The sequence below is a fragment of the Panulirus ornatus genome, chromosome 36 (genome assembly GCF_036320965.1).
Source record: "Panulirus ornatus isolate Po-2019 chromosome 36, ASM3632096v1, whole genome shotgun sequence".
Lineage (NCBI taxonomy): Eukaryota > Metazoa > Arthropoda > Malacostraca > Decapoda > Palinuridae > Panulirus > Panulirus ornatus.
In genome coordinates, this window is record NC_092259.1 from 17,375,644 (window position 1) to 17,402,144 (window position 26,501).

The 26,501-nt window shown below is 47.7% G+C and overlaps 1 protein-coding gene across 8 annotated transcripts in view; it reads left to right on the plus strand.

Annotated features, from left to right (window-relative positions):
• The window catches only part of LOC139760418 (uncharacterized), an 857,321-nt gene that overhangs the window by 378,772 nt on the left and 452,048 nt on the right, over window positions 1-26,501 (plus strand). The gene's annotated exons all lie outside the window — the stretch shown is intronic.

Here is a 26,501-nt window from a genome sequence, read left to right on the forward strand (position 1 = left end):
CCCGCTCCCTCCCCTTTTAGTCGCCTTCTACGACACGCAGGGAATACGTGGGAAGTATTCTTAATCCCCTATCCCCATATATATATATATATATGTGTGTGTGTGTGTGTGTGTGTGTGTGTGTGTATATAAGTCTTTTATATTATACTTAATCGCTGTTTCCCTGTCAGCGAGGTAGCGCCAGGAATCAGACGAAAATTGCCCATCCACTCGTATACTCATATATTTATACATAAACGCCCATACACGCACACATACGTACGCATACATATACATATCAACAGATGCCCATATACATACATATGCATACAGACATTTTCATATATACACATGTACATATTTGTACTTGCTTGCCTTCAAACATTTCCGGCGCTATCCCGCTTCACAGGAAACAGCATCGCTACCAACTGTTTCAGCGAGGTAGGGTCAGAGAAACAGACAAAAAAGGCCGCATTCGTTCACACTCAGTCTCTAGCTGTCATGTGTAATGCACCGAAACCACAGCTCCCTTTCCACGTCCAGGCCCCACAAAACTTTCCATGGTTTACCCCAGATGCTTCTCATGCTCTGGTTCAATCCATTGACAGCACGTCCACCCTGGTATACCACATCGTTCCAATTCACTCTATCCCTTGCACGCCTCTCACCCTCCTGCATGTTCAGGCCTTGATCGCTCAAAATCTTTTTCACTCCATCCTTCCATCTCCAATTTGGTCTCCCACTTCTCGTTCCCTCCACCTCTGACACATATATCCTCTTTGTCAATCTTTCCTCACTCATTCTGTCCATATGTCCAAACCATTTCAAAACACCCTCCTCTGCTCTCTCAACCACACTCTTTTTATTACCACACATCTCTCTTACCCTATTATTACTTACTCGATCAAACCACCTCACACCACATATTGTCCTCAAACATCTCATTTCCAGCACATCCACCCTCCTCCGCACAACTCTATATCTAGCCCACGCCTCACATTTCCGGGACAGTTATATCTTCAGATATTCCCGTTGCCTCACAGAAAATGATCCCAGAAGCTGTGCTCCCTGACCCACCCTGTGAGTTGCTTCCGCTTCCAAGATGGCCTTGAGCAGGGCCTTCGGTCGCCCGTGCCGTCTTGCCTGAGGTGAAAATAGAAAAAAATATGTCAAATTGTGATGAAGCTACAGTGTATGTGGTTGTTTGCTTTGCCACTCGTCTTCCTGTTTCAGAACACATGTGTTACTTCGTGCATGATCGTTTTTCTTCCGTTGTTGTTTTTCTAGACTTTCGCTAAACCAGTTTGGCAAGGACGTCAACCCCTTCGTGTCCTGGGAGGTCAGTTTGAGAGGAAGTCCAGCACAGTTAAACTGAAATTCCTTCATCACTGACGTGCGAATTCTTATTACCTCCCTCACTCCCTCCCTCACTCCCTCCCTCCCTCACTCCCTCACTCACTCCCTCGCTTCCTTGACCGGCATGTCTTATTCTGGGCTCGGTGGGGTGGTATTAAGACTGGGCGAGGCCTCCCTCCGGGACACATGATTGCACTTGGCTGAGGAAAGTGGAATGTAGTTGGGTTGCCAGATATTATCTCTGTGCCCGGGATAAACCTGTATCCCAGTCAACACTCACGTGGACCGTCTGATCCCACGGTGTGCTACCAACCCTGCCACACTACGACCTCTCCTCTCCTTTATTATCACATTAACTGAGGAAACACCATCTCATTAATGATATATATATATATATATATATATATATATATATATATATATATATATATATATATATATATATCATGCTAACCTCCTGCAGCCAGGATCGAACCCTGGTCCCCTGTTTAGGAAGCGGCAGCACTACTGTTAAGCTATGATCACAGGGTTCGATCCTGGCTGTTGGAGGTTAGTATGCTATATGGTAGTGCGCGTTCATATGCACTATTTACGTATATATATTTTTTTTTTTTTTTTATACTTTGTCGCTGTCTCCCGCGTTTGCGAGGTAGCGCAAGGAAACAGACGAAAGAAATGGCCCAACCCCCCCCATACACATGTACATACACACGTCCACACACGCAAATATACATACCTACACAGCTTTCCATGGTTTACCCCGGACGCTTCACATGCCTTGATTCAATCCACTGACAGTACGTCAACCCCTGTATACCACATCGCTCCAATTCACTCTATTCCTTGCCCTCCTTTCACCCTCCTGCATGTTCAGGCCCCGATCACACAAAATCCTTTTCACTCCATCTTTCCACCTCCAATTTGGTCTCCCTCTTCTCCTCGTTCCTTCCACCTCCGACACATATATCCTCTTGGTCAATCTTTCCTCACTCATTCTCTCCATGTGCCCAAACCATTTCAAAACACCCTCTTCTGCTCTCTCAACCACGCTCTTTTTATTTCCACACATCTCTCTTACCCTTACGTTACTTACTCGATCAAACCACCTCACACCACACATTGTCCTCAAACATCTCATTTCCAGCACATCCATCCTCCTGCGCACAACTCTATCCATAGCCCACGCCTCGCAACCATACAGCATTGTTGGAACTACTATTCCTTCAAACATACCCATTTTTGCTTTCCGGGATAATTTTTCCGCTTCCCACATTTTTAAAGGCCCCCAAAATTTTCGCCCCTCCCCCACCCTATGATCCACTTCCGTTTCCCATGGTTTCCCCATCCCTGACAATCCACCCCAGATATCTAAAACATTCCTTCCCCCATTTTTTCCTTTCAAACTCCCTCCCATTTGACTTGCCCCTCAACCCTATTACCTAATAACCTTCCCTTTTATTAAATTTTACTTTTAACTTTCTTCTTCCCACCACTTTACAAACCCCGTCCCAGCTTCTGGTTTCTCACGATTCCCACAGCTGTATCATCATCGCTACCAACTGTTTCCCCAAGCGATTATGCCCAGAAACGACAAAAGGCCCCTCTTTCCACAGTCTCCTTGCATGTGACTGCCCGAAACCACACCTTCCAACAATTGAAAAAACCAAATTCAGGTTAACCCCTGCTTCTCACCTGCTTACTAACCAACACTTCACTCCTCTACACTACACATCCTTACTCCTCGATAAACTTGCACTCTTCAACACTTGCTTCCCTGACACCAAAATTCTTAATACCTCCACCTTCCATCTCCAACTCTATCATATGCCTTCCCATCCTTACTACATACAAATCCATTTGCTTATCTACTATATTTCCATACATTCTTCAAACCACAAAACACCCCCTCTACTCTTCAACCACACTCTTTTTCCCCAATCTTGTCTTAGCTTTCACCTCTCAATCAATACCCTCCCAAAATTTTCCCAGAATACTCAACAGCACATCACCTCTTTGGCACTCACTCTATATCCCTTGCCCAGCTCAATGGGACAGTTATATTCCGCAATTCCCATGCCTCCCCAGAAAAATCCATAAGTATCCTCCACACCCACAATGAGTCTTCCCTTTTAAAATTCCAGGGCAATTCGATCCCCTCCCTCCCTTGCCTAGGTTAATCAAAGCTTTCAAACCTCTGCTTACAAATGTTTTTCCTTTCCCTCTCACTTTTCAACACCATCTGTTACCAAGCACCTATCTGTTTTCTTCTGGTTTTTACTAACCTTTCAAACCAGTTTGGCATCCCCTTCCACTCACCCTTTTTCCCCCTTTAAAAGGCCACCTTAACTAAAAGTTCCCTTTCATCACTTGTCTTCGCACCTTTTTTACCTCCCTCCACTCCATCTTTATTCTCCCTACTGATATCCTCACTCCCTCACTCTCATTTGCCCTTTTTCCCCCCTTGCCTTTCCTTTGCTGCTCGTTTTTATTCCCACTCCGGGAACTTGATTCCTTGAAAACGTACAAATGCCTCTTCTTGTTGCACAATACTCTATTCTTTGCCCGGGACTACACCGTATCCTAAACACCCACCTCCACTTCTCATCCACAGTGTTCTACCACCATCCATCACGATTCCCTTAAATACACATTAACTGGGAACCCCCATCCATTAATATATATATTATTCATATTTTATCATTCTATATATTTTCCTATATTCTTAACAATACATGTACCTTCTCACAACGAACCTGTCCCCTTTTGAGCCACATCACTCTTTAACTAAAACCCAGTTATCCTGCTTGGATTAGTAGATATGGAGTCCCCTTTATGCACCTTGATATATTGACATCAAAATTACTTTTTTTTTTTTTTTCATACTATCCTAATCTTCGCTAGGCCAGTCTAGCTTAATAAGTAGGCCTTTATGTATATCTCACTTTAAACCTCTTCCCTGATCAGTCCTTTTGAAAAAAAAAAAAAACAAAAACAAAAAAAACCAAGGGATATTCCAGCCCCCCCCCCTTCCCTTTTAGTGCTTCTAGATACATAAATACTGAATTATATTATCCCTATCCATAATATATATATATATATTTATATAATATGATATTGGTGAGGTGCCTGAGGATTGGCGGAATGCTTGCATAGTGCCATTGTACAAAGGCAAAGGGGATAAGATGAGTGCTCAAATTAAGTATTGTTTGTTGAGTATTCCTGGTAAATTATATGGGAGGGTATTGATTGAGAGGGTGAAGGCATGTACAGAGCATCAGATTGGGGAAGAGCAGTGTGGTTTCGGAAGTGGTAGAGGATGTGTGGATCAGATGTCTGCTTTGAAGAATGTATGTAATAGGCATATGATAGGGTAGAGAGAGATGCCTTGTGGAAGGTTTTAAGAGTATATGGTGTGAGAGGTAAGTTGTTAGAAGCTGTGAAAAGTTTTTTACCAAGGATGTAAGGCATGTGTACGAGTAGGAAGAGAGGAAAGTGATCGGTTCTCAGTGAATAGCGATTTGCGGCAGGTGTGCGTGATGTCTCCATGGTTGTTCAATTTGTTTATGGATGGGGTGGGTAGAGAGGTGAATGCAAGAATTTTGGAGAGAGGAGTAAGTATGCAGTCTGTTGTGGATGAGAGGGCTTGGGAATTGAATCAGTTGTTGTTCGCTGATGATACAGCGCTGGTGGCTGATTCGAGTGAGAAACTGCAGAAGCTGGTGACTGAGTTTGGTAAAGTGTGTGAAAGAAGAAAGCTGAGAGTAAATGTGAATAAGAGCAAGGTTATTAGGTTCAGTAGGGTTGAGGGACAAGTTAATTAGGAGGTAAGATTGAATGGAGAAAAACTGGAGGAAGTGAAGTGTTTTAGATATCTGGGAGTGGATTTGGCAGCGGATGGAACCATGGAAGCGGAAGTGAGTTACAGGGTGGGAGGGGGCGAAGGTTCTACGCGCGTTGAAGAATGTGTGGAAGTCGAGAACATTATCTCGGAAAGCAAAAATGGGTATGTTTGAAGGAATAGTGGTTCCAACAATGTTGTATGGTTGCGAGGCATGGGCTGTAGATAGGGTTATGCAGAGGAGGGTGGATGTGCTAGAAATGAAATGTGTGAGGACAATATGTGGTGTGAGGTGGTTTGATCGAGTAAGTAATAATAGGGTAAGAGAGATGTGTGATGATAAAAAGAGTGTGGTTGAGAGAGCAGAAGAGGGTGTTTTGAAATGGTTTCGTCACATGGAGAAAATGAGTGAGGAAAGATTGACCAAGAGGATATATGTGTCAGAGGTGGAGGGAACAAGAAGAAGCTGGAGACCAAATTGGAGGTGGAAAGATGGAGTGAAAAAGATTTTGAGTGATCGGGGCCTGAACATGCAGGAGGGTGAAAGGCGTGCAAGGAATGGGGTGAATTGGAACGATGTGGTATACCAGGGTCGACGTGCTGTCAGTGGATTGAACCAGGGCATTCGAAACGTCTGGGGTAAACCATGGAAAGTTGTGTGGGGCCTGGATGTGGAAAGGGAGCTGTGGTTTCGGTGCATTATAACATGACAGCTAGAGACTGTGTGAACGAATGGGGCTTTTTTTTTTTTTGTCTTTCCTTAGCGCTACCTCGCTGAACGGGAGGGATGCTATTTTATGTGTGGCGGGGTGGCGACAAGAATGGATGAAGGCAGCAATTATTAATATGTACATGTTTATATATGTATATATCTGTGTATGTATATGTATGTATATGTGCGTGTGTTAGCGTCTATGTATGTATATACATGTTTATGTCGGTGGGTTAGGTCATTCTTCGTAAATAAAAAGTAAATATATAGATAAATAAATAAATAAATAGATAAATATATATATATATATATATATATATATATATATATATATATATATATATATATATATATATATATATATATATTTTTTTTTTTTTTTTCATATTATTCGCCAGTTCCCGCGTTAACGAGGTAGCGTTAAGAACATATATAAACTATATATAAATTAGTTTCTAGCTGGGTGATGAACAGGTGGGTGGACTGTAGCCAGGGCTGCTGGGACCAGGATTCGAACCTATACAGACTTGACCCCGCGAAAGCGTCAGTTTCAGCAGTGGTCGCCGCTACCGGTGCCCTGGTGAGCTTAGGGTTGAGAGTGTAGTGTCATGTGACACAACAGATTGTGTCACATGACACACACACACACACACACACACACGAGCCACAGCAGCCGTGCCTGACCAGAGCCTGTGTTCCATTTTCTTTCTTGTATGATTAATGGTCCGGATTGGTCAGCCCAGAATGTGACGTACCACCACACGCATTACGTTCAGTGGTTCAACTGTAGAGACGCAGTTGCCGTCGTACGTCATCTTGTTCACGTCATTATTTGCTGATGACGTCAGTCCGTTAGACATGCGAGAGATGTTGTTATCATTCGCTCTGGGTTGTGTGTGTTGATCTGAGCCACGAAGACGTTACCACCACCACCACCACCACCAGCTGCTGCTGCTGTCCTCGCAACAATCTTCAGGTTTTCATAAGTAATGAATTGCAGTAAGAACTCACTGTGTTCACGAAAGAGTTAGAGAAGATATATAGTCTTGCCTCTCGTCCAAGCCTGATTGTAGACGTAAGTACGCTGGACCTGTTCCACGGTCCAGGTGAACCACATGAGACAGAGACCTTAACTGACCACCGCCGCCACCCAGAGGCCTCCCAGAATACACGTCAGGTCAACCTGTGGGTCTCTGATGTAGTAAATGTCCCATCTCGTGGGAGATGGCCGGTCTGGCACCTTACCTTACCTTACGTTTACCTTACGGTGGTTTGGGAGGTCTTCTACCCCCACAGCTGGGGCCCGGCCCTTAAAAATTACCTTACGTTTACCCCTTTCGGGGGTTTTTGGGGGGTCTTCTACCCCCACAGCGGGTCCCGGCACCTTAAACCCTTTCCTTTCGTATACCTTAAAGATGGTTTGGGAGGTCCTTTTTACCCCCCCCCACTGGTCTGGCACCTTACCTTACCTTACGTATACCTTAAAGAAGGTTTGGGAGGGCTTCTTAAACCCCCACAGCTGGGTCTGGGACCTTTAAAATTAAACCCTTTCGTATAACCCCTTTCGAGGTTTGGGAAGGGCTTCTCCCCCCCACTGGGTTTGGCCCACCATTAGTTTCCTTACCTTTAAAATTTATTTCCATTTCGATTTTGGGGAGGTCTTCAAACCCCCACACTGGGCGGGGACCTTAAACCCTTTTTATGTGTGAAGTGCCGTCCCGACCCCTCACAGCCAGCATGAGGCTAAGCTATGTAGTTTAACCTCTCTTCATCATACTGGCCGAGCATCAGAGGGGTCCGCGATGGTGGGAGGTCTGCTGGATGTGTGGTATTATGTCAGGGTTTACATTACCTTTGTAAAAAATTTTATGGGACCGGACCCCCCCCAAACCCCTGAACCGGTTTGGGGAGAGTATCGCTCTGATGGGGAGGTGTGTCAAACCCGGCCCCCCTTTTTTGTTGCACCAACCCCATCACTGGACAGGCAGACCTACGGAGCATTGGGGAAAAGACCCCTTAGAATGCTTGGGGAAAATTACTTATAAAAAAAAGCTGTAGGTAATTATACTACATAATTATGCTCCAGGTAATTATACTACATAATTATGCTCTAGGTAATTATACTACATAATTATGCTCCAGGTAATTATACTACATACAACATGCTCTAGGTAATTATACTACATACAACATGCTCTAGGTAATTATACTACATAATTATGCTCCAGGTAATTATACCCCTAATTATGCCCAGGAATTATACTACATAATTTGCCCAGGTAATTAACTACAAATTATGCTCTAGGAATTATAAATACATAATTATGCTCAAGGGAATTATTCTAAAAATTATGCTCCTTTTTAAAACCTAAACCCCCAATAATTTTATTAAAATTAGTCCCCAAAATTTACCCAACAAATTATGTAGGGAATTTTAATTTCCCTAAAGGCCCCTAAATTTTATAATAAATTAACCCCCGGAACCCCCTGAATAATTAAAATAATTTCCTTTTGACCTAAAATTATTAGGTAATTAAATAATAAGCATGATTTAAATAATAATTACCCTAACAAAAATAATGTAGTAAAACAATACCCCCCCAGGGATAATTAAAAAATAACCCCTGGTTACCCACAGTGACCTGGCATACATCGTGAAGATAATACAGCTGTATGACCTACAGATACAGTACCCCCCCTGTACCTGGCATACATCGTGAAGATAATACAGCTGTATGACCTACAGATACAGTACCCCCCCTGTACCTGGCACACATCGTGAAGATAATACAGCTGTATGACCTACAGATACAGTACCCCCCCCTGTACCTGGCATACATCGTGAAGATAATACAGCTGTATGACCTACAGATACAGTACTGTATATTTCTCTCCTTTTGTCCTAAGTCATTACTGTATTTCATCCTTTTGTTTACCATGTCCCACCAGGATGGGGGGGGTGGAGGTGAACATCATACATTAAGACATCATTGTTGTTCTTCACCAAGACTTGATAACATGTGACCTGAACTTTGACCTCAAGACATATTACCATTATTTCTAAAACGATTTCCAGTCATGTTTACATCGTGTACGGTTGTTAGAGTAGCACTGTTTTGTGTTGGAGCACAGCCAGAACACCTGCATAACACAGCCAGAACACCTGCATAACACAGCCAGAACACCTGCATAACACAGCCAGAACACCTGCATAACACAGCCAAACACCTGCATAACACAGCCAGAACACGTGACAACGAGCACAGCCATGCACATGTGCCATCACGGCCCTTCAAGCAGGCTACCACCCCCTCAACCCCCCCCCCTCATGCAACATCTGCAGCACCTCCCCAACACCGGCCCAGCAAACCTAAACATCTGTTGGTCAAGGTCACTCGTGGGCAGCGGCAACACAACACACGACGGTTTAATAATAGAACACGATCGACTGAACTGCTCACTACACACACACACACACACACACACACACACACACAGACATACAAACACACACACACACACACACACACACACACACACACACACACACACACACAGACACACACACACACACACACACACACACACACACACACACACACAGACACACACACACACACACACACACACACACACACACACACACACACACACACACACACACACACACACACACACACACACACACACACACACACACACACAGACATACACACACACACACACACACACACACACACACACACACACAGACATACACATACAAACACACACACACACACACACGCACACACAGACATACACATACAAACACACACACACACACTGCAGGAATGCTGACCAGGTCTGGGTGCATTCCTCGTTCCTCCCAGGTTAGGTTCAGTGTCACTTCACCTCGGCGTCACCAGTGGTCTGTGTGCCGAGATGATGACGTGTACAGGAGTACAGAAGGCGCCCCGCCTCCCGGGCTCCTGAAGCAGGCACGGCCTCCTGCAGGATGTACAAGGTCAACGCATGGGAAGGCCCGAGAGCGGGGCGCCACCACCACACGTACGAGAACGAGATTAAATGCCATATGAGGAGAGTGGCTGATGACTTGAACCTGTCTTGTGGGCAGATGAACATGCAGGAAACTGGTTTACGATGAATACCGTTCGTACGTAAGTGTTTGCTGGCGTTGTACATACTTAAAACCAGCGGTGCTCTGGCGGTAGAGGTACGACTGGATGATGTGGTTCGTAATGTGGTACGTTCACCAGCGAACCTTCGCCTCACGAACGAACGGACGGCCATTCGCCAGGACAGAGGTGAGCCAGGAAGAGGGAACGCTCACCCAAGCTGGCTCATGACCCCCGTGTCACGAGGTAGGTGGGCGGGTGTCTGGTAGAAGGTAAGTCAAGCAGTGGCGGGAGCTCCACCCTCCAACACTGTTACTCAGGAGGGAAGGAGGGAGGGAGGGAGGCCACATGCCCCACATACTGGACGATCTGGCTGTTGGTATGAGGATATGACGTCATGCGATCGGTGAGTCACGCACGAGTCAGGTCAAAGGCCAGCCCCTCACACCCTAGGGTCATACAGTCGTGGTCAGGGAGTGTGGGTGGATGGAGGGATGTGTCACATCCATGTAACAATGTTCTGACAATTATACCATCAAACATACCGATTTTTGTCCTCTCAGTTAACGACCTCTCTTTCCACACATTATTCAATGCTCCCAGAACCTTCGCCCCCTCACCCACCCAATGATTCACTTCCGCTTGCGTTCGTTGCCAAGTCCATTCCTAGGTGTCTAGATATCCAGTTTTTCTCGAGTGTAGCACAGCCCAGACTGACCTGTTCCTGCACCAAGTTATACCTAATATTAACCTGGTGGTTATCAACATGGACTCTACATTTCCTCGTTTCACGCGCTCCTCCAACTTGTGCAGTTTTTCCCTTGAATCTGCTACCACCACTGTGTTATCAGCAAATTACACACACACACACACACACACACGCCTCACAGTGGGTTCACCAAGCTGTTGGAAGCCGCATGCCATATCCCATGTAGACAGGTAGTGTTCACTGGAATATTTAGTTACCTAACGAGCACAACGGGTCGTTCTGAGTACGACTGGACGAATCTTTGTAAACAGAGGACATCACCACCAAGGGTCATGCACAAGGGTCATGCACAAGGGTCAAATGAGGGAGAGAGAGAGAGAGATGAACATTGTGTGGTTGGTCCTGCGGTGTAAGTGTTCTCGGCTGATACTTGGAACTTAAGTGTGAGTGAATGGCTGTGTGACGCCTCGCCTCGCCTCGCCTCTCACTCCACACGCATGAGGGGGCTTCACGTGGTGGGCCGCCCCACTCACACAGGCCCACCAGAACGGTCATGTTTCTCCTTTGCCCACCACCTACGGGGAAGTAGCACTTCTCAAAGTATATATATATATATATATATATATATATATATATATATATATATATATATATATATATATATATATATACACACACACACATCTATCATACAAACCACCAACAGCCAGGATCGAACCCGGGACCCCTGTGTAACAGGCGGGAGCGCTACCGCTAGGCTATGATCGCCCCTATATGGAAATGACCATTCGAATACTATGTACTCGAATACCCTTCGTCTCACGGTGGTGAGCAACGGGGTCTACAACGGTCATATCCCATCAGGCTCACACAGTCAGCAGAATCAATTGCCTTGTTTAATCACGTTAAAAACTATGATTATTGTATTGACTGGAGTAATGACATCTCAGTAATTAACTCTAACTCTATTACCAAGAGAAATATTGTTGAATCTTCTATTTTTAAATAAACAAAGAATTATAATCTTAATATTAATGATGGTCTATCCAAATTATATAAGTTTATTGTTGATAAGATTTGTAAACAATTCACCTTCTGGTCCACATAATAAGTTTATGATACGCTCGTTGTCTGTCTTGGACAATCACATGTTTACCAAATGGCGTCCTAGCTACGTCTCTTCGTTGTATATCAACTGACTGTTATATTTCTCTCTTGTGTCTCCCCTGATGATGTGATTATTACACGAAAGTGCACTTGGGAACTTACCGTGTTTCATTTCCAGTAGCAGGGAAATGTGTTGTCCCTTGTAAGTGCTCAGTAGAGTAGTGACATCAACTAAAGTTCGTAAGTCAGTGTTCAGTGGCTCTTGAGTTCCAGTCTGCGTCCTGTAATGAACAACACATGTGGAAGATAAGGTCATGTGGGGGGAGGGTGATGATGATGATGGGACTTAATAATGTGAGTTACAGACACAGGCTCGAGACTGCGTACATAGCGTACGTACGCACATACACATCAGACGGCTACATTGTGTCGTACTGACCAGCTATACTGTATCATACAGCCCCGCTACACTGTATATACTGACCAGCTATACTGTATCATACTGACCAGCTACACTATCATACAGCCCTGCTACACTGTATCATACAACCCCGCTACACTGTATCATACTAACCAGCTATACTGTATCTTACTGACCAGCTACACAGTATCATACTGCCCCGCTACACTGTATCATACTGCCTTGCTACACTGTATCATGCTGACCAGCTACACTGTATCATACAGCTCCACTACACTATCATACTGACCTGCTACTCTGTATCATACTGCCTTGCTACACTGTATCATATAGACCAGCTATACTGTATCATACTGACCAGCTGTATACACTGTATCATACTGACCAGCTGTATACACTGTATCATACTGTTCCGCTACACTGTATCATGCAGCTCCACTACACTGTATCGCACAGCCCCGCTACAGTGTATCATACTGACCAGCTACACTGTATCATACTGCCTTGCTACATTGTATCATACTGACCAGCTATACTGTATCATACTGACCAGCTGTGTACACTGTATCATACTGTCGTGCTACACTGTAGCATACAGCTCCACTACACTGTATCATACTGACCAGCTATACTGTATCATACTGACCAGCTGTGTACACTATCATACTGCCCCGCTACACTGTATCATACAGCCCCGCTACACCGTATCGTACAGTCCTGCTACACTGTATCATACTGGCCCGCTACACTGCATATTACTGTCCCACTACACTGTATCAAACAGCCCCGCTACACTGTAACATACAGGTCCACTACACTGTATCATACTGCCCCGCTACACTGTATCATACTGCCCCGCTACGCTGTATCATACTGCCCCGCTACACTGTATCATACTGCCCCACTACGCTGTAGCTCAGCATTACTACAGTGTCCCTCAGAGCCCAGCCATGTGGTCAGTGTTGCAAACCTGACACTGCTTGCTGGGCCAGAGTATCAGTGGCTGTGCAAACACTGGAGAGTGTCAAGGCTGACATCAGTGTAAGGGAGAGAGTGGGAGGAAGGGAGGGAGGGAGGTACCTGCCGGGTTCCTCCTGCCCCACTGGTCACTCCCTGGTCACGGTGGGGAGCGAGAAGGGCCTCTCTGGCAGCAGGGAGAAGGGCGTCTGTCTGGAAGGGAAGAAGGGAGGGAGGGAGAATGGCCTCTGTGAGAGAGGGAGGGAGAAGGGAGTCTCTGTCTGGGAGGGAGGGAGGGTGAGGGGCGACTATCATGGAGGGAGGGAGGGAGAAGGGCGTCTGTCAGGGAGGGAGGGAGGGAGAAGGGCGTCTGTATGGGAGGGAGGGAGAGTGGCGACTGTCATGGAGGGAGGGAAGGAGAAGGGCGTCTGTCTGGGAGGGAGGGAGGGAGAAGGGCGTCTGTCAGGGAGGGAGGGAGGGAGGGAGAAGGGCGTCTGTATGGGAGGGAAGGAGAGTGGCGACTGTCATGGAGGGAGGGAAGGAGAAGGGCGTCTGTCTGGGAGGGAGGGAGGGAGGGAGAAGGGCGTCTGTCTGGGAGGGAGGGAGGGAGAAGGGCGTCTGCCAGGGAGGGAGGGTGGGAGAAGGGGGGGGGGAGAGAAAGCGTCTGTCAGGGAGGGAGGGAGTTTGTGATGCCACGGGTCCTGACTTGTGCGTTGGTAATATTGATGGTCATCGTATGTCATGACCGCTGATGATGTGGCATATAATGATAGTGATGATGATAATGATAGTGATGGTGAGAGTAATGATAGTGATGATGATGATAATGATAGTGATGGTGAGAGTAATGACAGTGATGATGATGATAATGATAGTGATGGTGAGAGTAATGATAGTGATGATGATGATAATGATAGTGATGGTGAGAGTAATGACAGTGATGATGATGATAATGATAGTGATGGTGAGATTAATGATAGTGATGATGATGATAATGATAGTGATGGTGAGAGTAATGATAGTGATGATGATGATGATAATTATAGTGATGATGATGATAATAATAGTGATGATGATGGAGCTGACAGAGTAGTATGGTAGATGGTAATATCGTAGGTGTTAACATTGGTAATAATGATGCTAGGGAAGTATGATAACTGATGATGATATACTACATTATAATAATCATAATGATATAATGATAATAATAATAATAATAATAATAATAATAATAATAATAATAATGATATTAGGGAAATATTATAACTGATGATAATATACTAGATTATGATAATGATAATGATGATCATACTAGGGAAGTATTATAGCTGATGATTATATACCAGATTATAATGATAATAGTGATGATCATACTAGGGAAGTATTATAAGTGATGATTATATACTGGACCGTAATAATGATGATGATCATACAAGGGAAGTATTATGAACGTTAACAGTACATTAATAAACAATAGGCATAATGCTCGTGATGTTACCATATTCCAGTTTGATTTATATCAAAAGACAAGGGAAAGTATTGACGAATTTTTGAGAAAGTGAAAAACTTGTCTTTTTGAAATGTGCCAGATCATAGTTATTGGGAAAGCCATGAGAAGGTAGAGAGTTCCAAAGCTTCGACATGTAGGGAACGAAGCAGGTATCAAAACGGCCCACCCTTGAGTTGCTGATGGTCACACAGTAATCATGTGACGCAGCAGGTTGCCGAGTATTGTGTGGAGTCATCTCTCAGGAGCAAAAACCAGAGTAATACCATAGTATAGAAGGAAAGTGAACCACCATTGTGGCGTAGGGCAAGGGGGTCAAGTTTGGTAGTTAGCCTGGGACAGTTTATAAGTCGGACTGCTTTCAACTCAACTGTGTTGGGTAAGGATGCAGAGCTAGAACCACCCCAGATGTGAGAGCAGTACTCCATACAAGGACGAATGAATCCCTTGTATAATCGGAGCAACTGTTCAAAAGAGAAGTTTCGACATGCAAACAAGTCCCCCAGGTTCTTATAAGCAGACTCAGCTCTGTAGCTGCAAGACAGTGTGGATGTTACAGTGATACTGAAGGCACTGGAGAAAGCTGCCATCTGATTGTGTAAAAGAAATTGTAAATGCTGCGTGGTATAGCGGGGGCAACTGTCGACTGCTGTGTGTGTTGCTGCTGAGGCAATTGCTAAGTGCTGTGTGTTTGTATTGAACGAAGTGACAAATGAGTGCACTGTCTGGGTGAAGAAACACCGTCCATGTTACACCAGTACTGAGCCACAGCAAGTGTTGCGTGGGGCTGCAGTGAACGGCTGTAGCAACATGGCGTCAGCAGTGCTTTATACAGTGACGTTCATGACACAGGGAATTGGCCCACATCACTGTCGTTTGTTGTCAGGTCTCCTCCTTTCACGGGACCTGTCCTAGGACGGGTCTATTACTATTGTGTAAGATTCGCCAGGTCCCCTCGTGGCCCGCGACCTCGTCCTGGGACGTCTTTGGTACACAGCTCAGCAGCAGGTGTAGTGCAGCCCATGTGTAGGTGTGGCCACACTGGACAGGGAGGGATGGGACGTCTGTGGTGAACCCAACACTGGCGTCTTGCACACACACACACACACACACACACACACACACACACACACACACACACACACACACCAGGGTCTACACCTGCTGAACCCTTGTTGTGCGGGTGTTTCTTAATCCTCTGCCCAAACACGACGGAACGACCGTTCACCACGGCCGTACGACCCTCGAGCACGGCTGTACGACCCTCGAGCACTTCTGTACGACCCTCGAGCATGGCTGTACGACCCTCGAGCACGGCTGTACGACCCTCGAGCACGGCTGTGCAACCCTCGAACACGGCTGTACGACCCTCGAGCACGGCTGTACAACCCTCGAACACGGCTGTACGACCCTCGAGCACGGCTGTACGACCCTCGAGCACGGCTGTACGACCCTCGAGCACGGCTGTACGACCCTCGAGCACGGCTGTACAACCCTCGAACACGGCTGTACGACCCTCGAGCACGGCTGTACAACCCTCGAACACGGCTGTACGACCCTCGAGCACGGCTGTACGACCCTCGAGCACGGCTGTACAACCCTCGAGCACGGCTGTACGACCCTCGAGCACGACTGTACGACCCTCGAGCACGGCTGTACGACCCTCGAGCACGGCTGTACGACCCTCGAGCACGGCTGTACGACCCTCGAGCACGGCTGTACAACCCTCGAGCACGGCTGTACGACTTAAGGTTGTCCTGGTTAGGCTTTTTTCCGTCTGAATCTTAAGAGTTAGGTCAGAGGTCACACCATTAAGGGTTAGGTCAGAGGTCACACCATTTAGGGTTAGGTCAGAGGTCACACCATTAAGGGTTAGGTCATAGGTCACACCATTAAGGGTTAGGTCACAGGTCACACCATTAAGGGTTAGGTCAGAGGTCACACCATTAAGAGTTAGGTCAGAGGTCACACCATTAAGGGTTAGGTCAGAGGTCACACCATTAAGGGTTAGGTCATAGGTCACACCATTAAGGGTTAGGTCAGAGGTCACACCATTAAGGGTTAGGTCACAGGTCACACCATTAAGGGTTAGGTCATAGGTCACACCATTAAGGGTTAGGTCACAGGTCACACCATTAAGGGTTAGGTCACAGGTCACACCATTAAGAGTTAGGTCACAGGTCACACCATTAAGGGTTAGGTCAGAGGTCACACCATTAAGGGTTAGGTCAGAGGTCACACCATTAAGGGTTAGGTCATAGGTCACACCATTAAGGGTTAGGTCACAGGTCACACCATTAAGAGTTAGGTCAGAGGTCACACCATTAAGGGTTAGGTCAGAGGTCACACCATTAAGGGTTAGGTCATAGGTCACACCATTAAGGGTTAGGTCAGAGGTCACACCATTAAGGGTTAGGTCACAGGTCACACCATTAAGGGTTAGGTCATAGGTCACACCATTAAGGGTTAGGTCACAGGTCACACCATTAAGGGTTAGGTCACAGGTCACACCATTAAGAGTTAGGTCAGAGGTCACACCATTAAGGGTTAGGTCAGAGGTCACACCATTAAGGGTTAGGTCAGAGGTCACACCATTAAGGGTTAGGTCATAGGTCACACCATTAAGGGTTAGGTCACAGGTCACACCATTAAGAGTTAGGTCAGAGGTCACACCATTAAGGGTTAGGTCAGAGGTCACACCATTAAGGGTTAGGTCAGAGGTCACACCATTAAGGGTTAGGTCAGAGGTCACACCATTAAGGGTTAGGTCAGAGGTCACACCATTAAGGGTTAGGTCAGAGGTCACACCATTAAGAGTTAGGTCAGAGGTCACACCATTAAGGGTTAGGTCAGAGGTCACACCATTAAGGGTTAGGTCAGAGGTCACGCCATTAAGGGTTAGGTCAGAGGTCACGCCATTAAGGGTTAGGTCACAGGTCATGCCATTAAGGGTTAGGTCACAGGTCACACCATTAAGGGTTAGGTCACAGGTCATGCCATTAAGGGTTAGGTCAGAGGTCACGCCATTAAGGGTTAGGTCAGAGGTTATGCCATTAAGGGTTAGGTCAGAGGTCACACCATTAAGGGTTAGGTCAGAGGTCACGCCATTAAGGGTTGTCAGAGGTCACACCATTAAGGGTTAGGTCAGAGGTCACACCATTAAGGGTTAGGTCAGAGGTCACACCATTAAGGGTTAGGTCAGAGGTCACGCCATTAAGGGTTAGGTCAGAGGTTATGCCATTAAGGGTTAGGTCAGAGGTCACACCGTTAAGGGTTAGGTCAGAGGTTATGCCATTAAGGTAAGTCACAGGTCACGGTAGTATACACCAGGGTCGTACTCAAAGGTCGTACCCTCGTACATGAGAGAGTAATGAGGTCATATTTGATGGGTGGTGTGTTAACATCATGCGCGAGCTGCGCAGATGAAGATAATATGACTATGAATGGTTGGTTTTAATGTGTACCTCGTAATGATGATTAGCTCTGTAACTGACGAAGATGAGGTCTATAATTGACGAAGGTGATCCCTTTAATTGACGAAGGTGATCCCTTTGATTGACGAAGGTGATCCCTTTAATTGACGAAGGTGATCTCATTAATTGACGAAGGTGATCTCTTTAATTGACGAAGGTGATCTCTTTAATTGACGAAGGTGATCCCTTTAATTGACGAAGGTGATCTCTTTAATTGACGAAGGTGATCTCTTTAATTGACGAAGGTGATCTCTTTAATTGACGAAGGTGATCCCTTTAATTGGCGAAGGTGATCCCTTTAATTGACGAAGGTGATCCCTTTAATTGACGAAGGTGATCCCTTTAATTGACGAAGGTGATCCATGTAATTGACGAAGGTGATCTCTTTAATTGACGAAGGTGATCTTTAATGGACGAAGATGAGGTCTATAATTGAGGAAGGTGAGCTCTTTGATTGATGAATGTGAGATCTTCTAGTAAACACTGCCTCAGGGAGACACCAAACCCTTTTGACATGAGAACGTGGACGTGGTGGTGGACGTCGGCAGGAAGATGTACACATGTGAGTGGCTCGACCAGTCCTTGAAGACGGCAGCCAGCTGGTCCTGAAGTCTGGGACCAGCTGGTCCTGAAGCCTGGGACCAGCTGGTCCTGAAGCCTGGGACCAGCTGGTCCTGATGTCCGACAGGGTTGACGGATGATGTAGGAGAATGTGGTAGATTTTCGTATCGTCCTTCAGTGCCTTTCACATTCATTCCTGTTGTAGCTGTCCAATGACGCTGTCGCTCCTTCATGACACACAAGTGGTGTCTGCTTCAGTATATGACGCAGGGGAGGGAAGGGGGGGGAATTATGATACAAATGATGGTATAAGACGCAGGGAAGGGAAGGGGGCGAATTATGATACAAATGATGGTATATGACGCAGGGGAGGGAAGGGGGCGAATTATGATACAAATGATGGTATAAGACGCAGGGAAGGGAAGGGGGCGAATTATGATACAAATGATGGTATATGACGCAGGGGAGGGAAGGGGGCGAATTATGATACAAATGATGGTATATGACGCAGGGAAGGGAAGGGGGCGAATTATGATACAAATGATGGTATATGACGCAGGGGAGGGAAGGGGGCGAATTATGATACAGATGATGGTATAAGACGCAGGGAAGGGAAGGGGGCGAATTATGATACAAATGATGGTATATGACGCAGGGAAGGGAAGGGGGCGAATTATGATACAAATGATGGTATATGACGCAGGGAAGGGAAGGGGGCGAATTATGATACAGATGATGGTATATGACGCAGGGAAGGGAAGGGGGCGAATTATGATACAGATGATGGTATAAGACGCAGGGGAGGGGGAGATTATGATACAAATGATGGTATGACACAGGGGAGGGGAGGGGGGGAGGGGGTAGGACTGAGGGGGCTCTGCTGTCACGTGACTTGATGGTGTGATGCTGGCCACACTGGGGGCTGCCTGGCCCTCACCCGACCTGAATCTGAGGCGGAGGGTCGAGCTGTGAGGGAGGGAGGGAGGGTCGAGCTGTGAGGGAGGGAGGGAGGGTCGAGCTGTGAGGGAGGGAGGGTCGAGCTGTGAGGGAGGGAGGGAGGGTCGAGCTGTGAGGGAGGGAGGGCGCAGAGCAAACACTTCACTGGTGGGTGTGGCAAGTGGCCAGCCACTCATAATGAAAAGGGTTGAGAGCCGTGAGTGTGGAGAGTTGTGAGTGTGGAGGGTTGTGAGTGTGGATGGGTGTGAGTGTGGAGGGTTGTGAGTGTGGAGAGTTGTGAGTGTGGAAGGTTGTGAGGGAGGGATGTATTAGGAGAGTCAGGATGGATGACGGAGTTGTGAAGGTCAGGATCTTGCGTTTAACGAGGTCAAGAGGAGGAGAGGATGGTGGTGTGTGTGGGGGGGGGGGGGTCGTTAAGGATGGTGTCTCACGTAACTCCTGCTCACACTGGCTCTCTGGTGTGGGGGGGGGGGGGACACGGAGGGTAGGTCTAGGGGGGGGGGGACACGGAGGGTAGGTCAAGGTGGAGGCTTGGGGTCATCATAACACTGAGGGAGGGGTCGTACATAAGACTGAGGGAGGGGTCGTACATAAGACTGGGGGAGTGGGTCGTACATAAGACTGGGGGAGGGGTCGTACATAAGACTGGGGGAGGGGTCGTACATAAGACTGAGGGAGGGGTCGTACATAAGACTGGGGGAGGGGTCGTACATAAGACTGAGGGAGGGGTCATCATAAGACTGAGGGAGGGGTCGTACATAAGACTGAGGGAGGGGTCGTACATAAGACTGAGGGAGGGGTCGTACATAAGACTGAGGGAGGGGTCGTACTGTGATGTGGTCAGGAAGTTGTAGTGATGATGGACTATCTGTTGTAGCGTTGCCTCCTTGCTCCCGGAGGCTGCGTCCCACATGTGGGAGGACATGCTCCATGGCTGGTGGGACGCTACACACACACACACACACACACACAACACAGTGTTGTGGTGGTGTGTGGGCTGGGAGGCAGGCGGGCGGGTAATGGGCGTGTCGACGGGAGGCAGAAGTGATGAGCGTGTCAGACCCGCCCTCCTTGCTGACGTAATGGAAGCTGAGGGTCAGGTCAGGTCAGGTCAGGTGTTTAGCCTTAGGACGACGTGGAAGCATCAGTATGTGCCCAGTTATCCATTATTGTGTTGCTCAGTATGTTCGTCACAACCCCACATACCATCATTTATCTTTATCATTATTTCATCTGGAAGAGAATGAATATAGGTCGGCATTCTTGAGTTATGTGAAAGCTGTGAAGGAAGTGAGCAACATGGACGCTGCCGTGTGAAGGATCTGAAAGAAGTGTGTGGCCTTCATGGTTAGTGTTGGGGAAATGTGGTGTTTGTTTGTTTGTTTGTAATCATCAACCAACCATGTTCTCCATCACTCAGACATGAACAAGACTTGACCAACCTTGTGGTCATCCTTGAGGTACCTCCTCTCCTGTTACGGTCACCTGTCTGTCCCACCGTCTGTGTGTCTGTGTGTGTTATGTGTGTGTGTGTGTGTGTGTGTGTCTGTGTGTGTTATGTGTGTGTGTGTGTTATATGTGTGTGTGTGTGTGTGTGTGTGTGTGTGTGTGTGTGTGTGTAAAGCCTGGGTCACGGGTGTATAACAAGGTGTTATCATATATATGTGAGAGGAAAGAAGAGGAAAAGTTGAGATTAAAATGTTTTGTAGGAACTGCAAACCTGCTGCTGTATTTATAAATTATTTAGTAGCAGGTGTGCAGGCAGGGCAGGTGTGCAGGCAGGGCAGGTGTGCAGGCAGGGCAGGTGTGCAGGCAGGACAGGTGTGCAGGGCAGGTGTGAGGAGGTAAAGAAGCACTTCGTAAGTTAAGCGCCAGAAGGAAACAAACAAACATTACTACGTTTCTGGCTTTCCAGTGAAGATCGTGCACACAGTAATCAAGTAACGCACTGGTTACCCGACTGTTACTTGGTCTGTTACGTCAATCCTCTCCAACTATCCTGGCTTTGCTGACCATGAGTCTTATATCTGCCCACTGGAAGTCATAGTTTCCTAACCTTGGTACGACCACCGGTGATCCTGGGTTTGAGCTGTAGGTGGGACGCCAGTGTTATGATGTTTGTTGATGTAGGACGCCATTCACCTGGCCTCACGGGATTACGTCACGTACATACATTACATTTACCTCCACACTGCGCCGCTCAGCCACTCCCTGCCTGGAAACTGTGAGTGGATGAGGTAAATAATAAACCAGTTTTAGGTCGTAATGTTTTCTCTATTTCTTCCGGTTTATCCTTCATTGTTCTTAACAAACTAACTCAGAGCAGAAAGACTGGGTTCAGTGAGGCAGGGAGTTGTACACAAGGTGTTAGTGAGCAGTTGTTGGTGAAGTCGTCGTTATACAGGTGGTCGGTAGTTGAGGGAAGAGGTGTGGTGTGGGGAGGAGGTGTGGTGTGGGGAGGAGGTGTGGTGTGGGGAGGAGGTGTGGTGTGGGGAGGAGGTGTGGTGTGGGGAGGAGGTGTGGTGTGGGGAGGAGGTGTGGTGTGGGGAGGAGGTCTGATGTGGGGAGGAGGTGTGGTGTGGGGAGGAGGTATGGTATGGGGAGGAGGTGTGGTGTGGGGAGGAGGTGTGGTGTGGGGAGGAGGTATGGTATGGGGAGGAGGTCTGGTGTGGGGAGGAGGTCTGGTGTGGGGAGGAGGTCTGGTGTGGGGAGGAGGTCTGGTGTGGGGAGGAGGTCTGGTGTGGGGAGGAGGTCTGGTGTGGGGAGGAGGTGTGGTGTGGGGAGGAGGTGTGGTGTGGGGAGGAGGTGTGGTGTGGGGAGGAGGTGTGGTGTGGGGAGGAGGTCTGGTGTGGGGAGGAGGTGTGGTGTGGGGAGGAGGTATGGTATGGGGAGGAGGTGTGGTGTGGGGAGGAGGTCTGGTGTGGGGAGGAGGTGTGGTGTGGGGAGGAGGTGTGGTGTGGGGAGGAGGTCTGGTGTGGGGAGGAGGTCTGGTGTGGGGAGGAGGTCTGGTGTGGGGAGGAGGTCTGGTGTGGGGAGGAGGTCTGGTGTGGGGAGGAGGTCTGGTGTGGGGAGGAGGTCTGGTGTGGGGAGGAGGTGTGGTGTGGGGAGGAGGTGTGGTGTGGGGAGGAGGTGTGGTGTGGGGAGGAGGTGTGGTGTGGGGAGGAGGTTGGTGGTCGTGGTCAGCGGGAGGTCTTGACACAACAGTAATGGCTCGGGAGAGGTGTTGGCCCGTGGCTGAGGGGTGGGTGGGTGGCTGGCCAGGACGCGGTAACCGAGGAGGAGGAGGAGGAGGAGGAGGAGGAAGGTCACCTGGGGTACCACTGAGGAAGGTGGTGGTTGTCACGTGTGAGGAGGTGAGGTGGCCATGGTTAGGTTAGGTGCTGGCCAAAGTGGACGGTTCTTACCTGGGATTAATTACTGATGTATACCTCACTGCTCCTCATGCCGTAGTGAGGGATAGGCTGGAACAAATGAAGAATGAATGGCTTCATTTGCAGACATACTCTCCCTCACTTGTCGTGTATAATATACTGAAACCAGAACTCATTATTCACCGTCAGACCCCACACACTATGTCATAGTTCACCCACACTACTTCATGTGTCGTGGGTCCACCCTCTGACCCAGTATACCTCATCGGTCCAATTCACTCCATCCCTTGCAGGCCTCTCACTCTCCTGAATATATAGGCCCCGATACCAGATAACCACCAGCACTCCAACCCTCCATGTCCAACTTGGTCTTCCCTCTCACTTCTTAGCTAACTGTGCAGTGTTGTCAAGATCCTGTCCCAGGCTACTGTCCTTCCCCGTCTTCCTGGCCTCACGTCGGCTGCTGGCGTACTGTCCATAGACGCACAGTCTCCCCGTCTCACACATAACACAAGACAACACATACCTCACGCGACTCGTTCTATTTCATAACCTTCGATTTTCCTACGGTGAACGCTACGCGCTAGCCCTGCTTAATGTCACAGTCTCTTTATAAGTGCTCGTAAGTAAGTAGTTAAGTACTGTCTTGCTCCTTGGCGTACGTGTCCTCAGCAGAATAATGATAAAGCGAAAGTTTATATAACGAATCATGGTAAGTCCTGGCAGCCATCACCCACCCACACCCTCGGCTGTCCACACTCCGCCCAACCTACATGTGGACCACTGTGTCAGGTTGTACGTATGTGTGTGTGTGTATGTGTGTGTGTGTGTGTGTGTGTGTGTGTGTGTGTATGTGTGTGTGTGTGTGTATGTGTGTGTGCATATTATCATCAGATAAGAATTGAAGGCCAGCTTGCCCTTGACCACATCCCTATCAGCTGTAGCCATGTACGATGGGGGATAAGATAACCTGGTGTTTACTGATGTTATATTGTGATCAGAGGCGCTCATGTTGATGACATATTGTGACCATAGGCGCTCACACATGTTGATGGCATATTGTGATCATAGACACTCTCACATGTTGATGGCATATTGTGATCATAGAGGCACACACATGTTGATGACATATTGAGATCATAGACACTTATGTTGATGACATATTGTGACCTTAGACACTCATGTTGATGACATATTGTGATCATAGACACTCATGTTGATGACATATTGTGATCATAGACACATATGTTGATGACATATTGTGATCATAGGCGCTCACACATGTTGATGGCATATTGTGATCATTGACACTCACACATGTTGATGAAATATTGTGATCATAGACACTCACACATGTTGATGACATATTGTGATCATAGGTGCTCACACATGTTGATGACATATTGTGATCATATACGCACACACATGTTGATGACATAGTGTGATCATAGGCGCTCACACATGTTGATGACATAGTGTGATCATAGACGCTCACATATGTTGATGACATTTTGTGATCATAGGCGCTCACACATGTTGATGACAGTGTGATCATAGACACTCACACATTTTGATGGCATATTGTGATCATGTATGCACACACATGTTGATGACATTGTGATCATAGGCGTTCACACATGTTGATGACATAGTGTGATCATATACGCTCACACATGTTGATGACATATTGTGATCATATATGCACACACATGTTGATGACATATTGTGATCATAGACACTTACACATGTTGACAACATGGTGCTCAGTGATCGTACCGTCATGGTGCTCAGTGATCGTACCGTCATGGTGTTCAGTGATCGTACCGTCATGGTGCTCAGTAATCGTACCATCATGGTGCTCAGTGATCGTACCGTCATGGTGCTCAGTGATCGTACCGTCATGGTGCTCAGTGATCGTACCGTCATGGTGCTCAGTGATCGTACCGTCATGGTGGTCAGTGATCGTACCATCATGGTGCTCAGTGATCGTACCGTCATGGTGCTCAGTGATCGTACCATCATGGTGCTCAGTGATCGTACCGTCATGGTGCTCAGTGATCGTATCGTCATGGTGGTCAGTGATCGTACCGTCATGATGGTCAGTGATCGTACCGTCATGGTGCTCAGTGATCGTACCGTCATGGTGGTCAGTGATCGTACCGTCATGGTGCTCAGTGATCGTACCGTCATGGTGGTCAGTGATCGTACCGTCATGGTGGTCAGTGATCGTACCGTCATGGTGCTCAGTAATCGTACCATCATGGTGCTCAGTGATCGTACCGTCATGGTGCTCAGTAATCGTACCATCATGGTGCTCAGTGATCGTACCGTCATGGTGGTCAGTGATCGTACCGTCATGGTGCTCAGTGATCGTACCGTCATGGTGGTCAGTGATCGTACCGTCATGGTGCTCAGTGATCGTACCGTCATGGTGGTCAGTGATCGTACCGTCATGATGGTCAGCGATCGTACCGTCATGGTGCTTAGTGATCGTACCATCACGGTGGTCAGTGATCGTACCGTCATGGTGCTCAGTGATCGTACCGTCATTAGTAATTCTTCACATGTTAGCTGTGAGGCAGGTGACGGGTGTGTGTGTGTATGTGTATGTGTGTGTGTGTGTGTGTGTGTGTGTGTGTGTGTGTGTGTGTGTGATGGTGGGGTGGGACACGGGTGCTGGTGAGGTGTAGGTTGACCCCCCTGGGGTGTGGGTGCTGGTGAGGTGTAGGTTGGTGCCCCTGGGGTGTGGCACACGTGTATCACATTCAGGACACGACCAAAGATCTGCTCTGCCACCTGCAGGTCTGCGTTATCTGCCTCCTGCAGGGGTGGTTGTGGTGTTGGAGGGGTGGGGGAGCAACGTAGGTAGGTGGTTGTGGTTTGGAGGGGTGGGGGAGCAACGTAGGTAGATGGTTGTAGTGTTGGAGGGGTGGGGGAGCAACGTAGGTAGATGGTTGTAGTGTTGGAGGGGTGGGGGAGCAACGTAGGTAGATGGTTGTGGTGTTGGAGGGGTGGGGGAGCAACGTAGGTAGATGGTTGTAGTGTTGGAGGGGTGGGGGAGCAACGTAGGTAGGTGGTTGTAGTGTTGGAGGGGTGGGGGAGCAACGTAGGTAGATGGTTGTAGTGTTGGAGGGGTGGGGGAGCAACGTAGGTAGATGGTTGTGGTGTTGGAGGGGTGGGGGAGCAACGTAGGTAGATGGTTGTAGTGTTGGAGGGGTGGGGGAGCAACGTAGGTAGATGGTTGTGGTGTTGGAGGGGTGGGGGAGCAACGTAGGTAGATGGTTGTGGTGTTGGAGGGGTGGGGGAGCAACGTAGGTATATGGTTGTGGTGTTGGAGGGGTGGGGGAGCAACGTAGGTAGATGGTTGTGGTGTTGGAGGGGTGGGGGAGCAACGTAGGTAGATGGTTGTGGTGTTGGAGGGGTGGGGGAGCAACG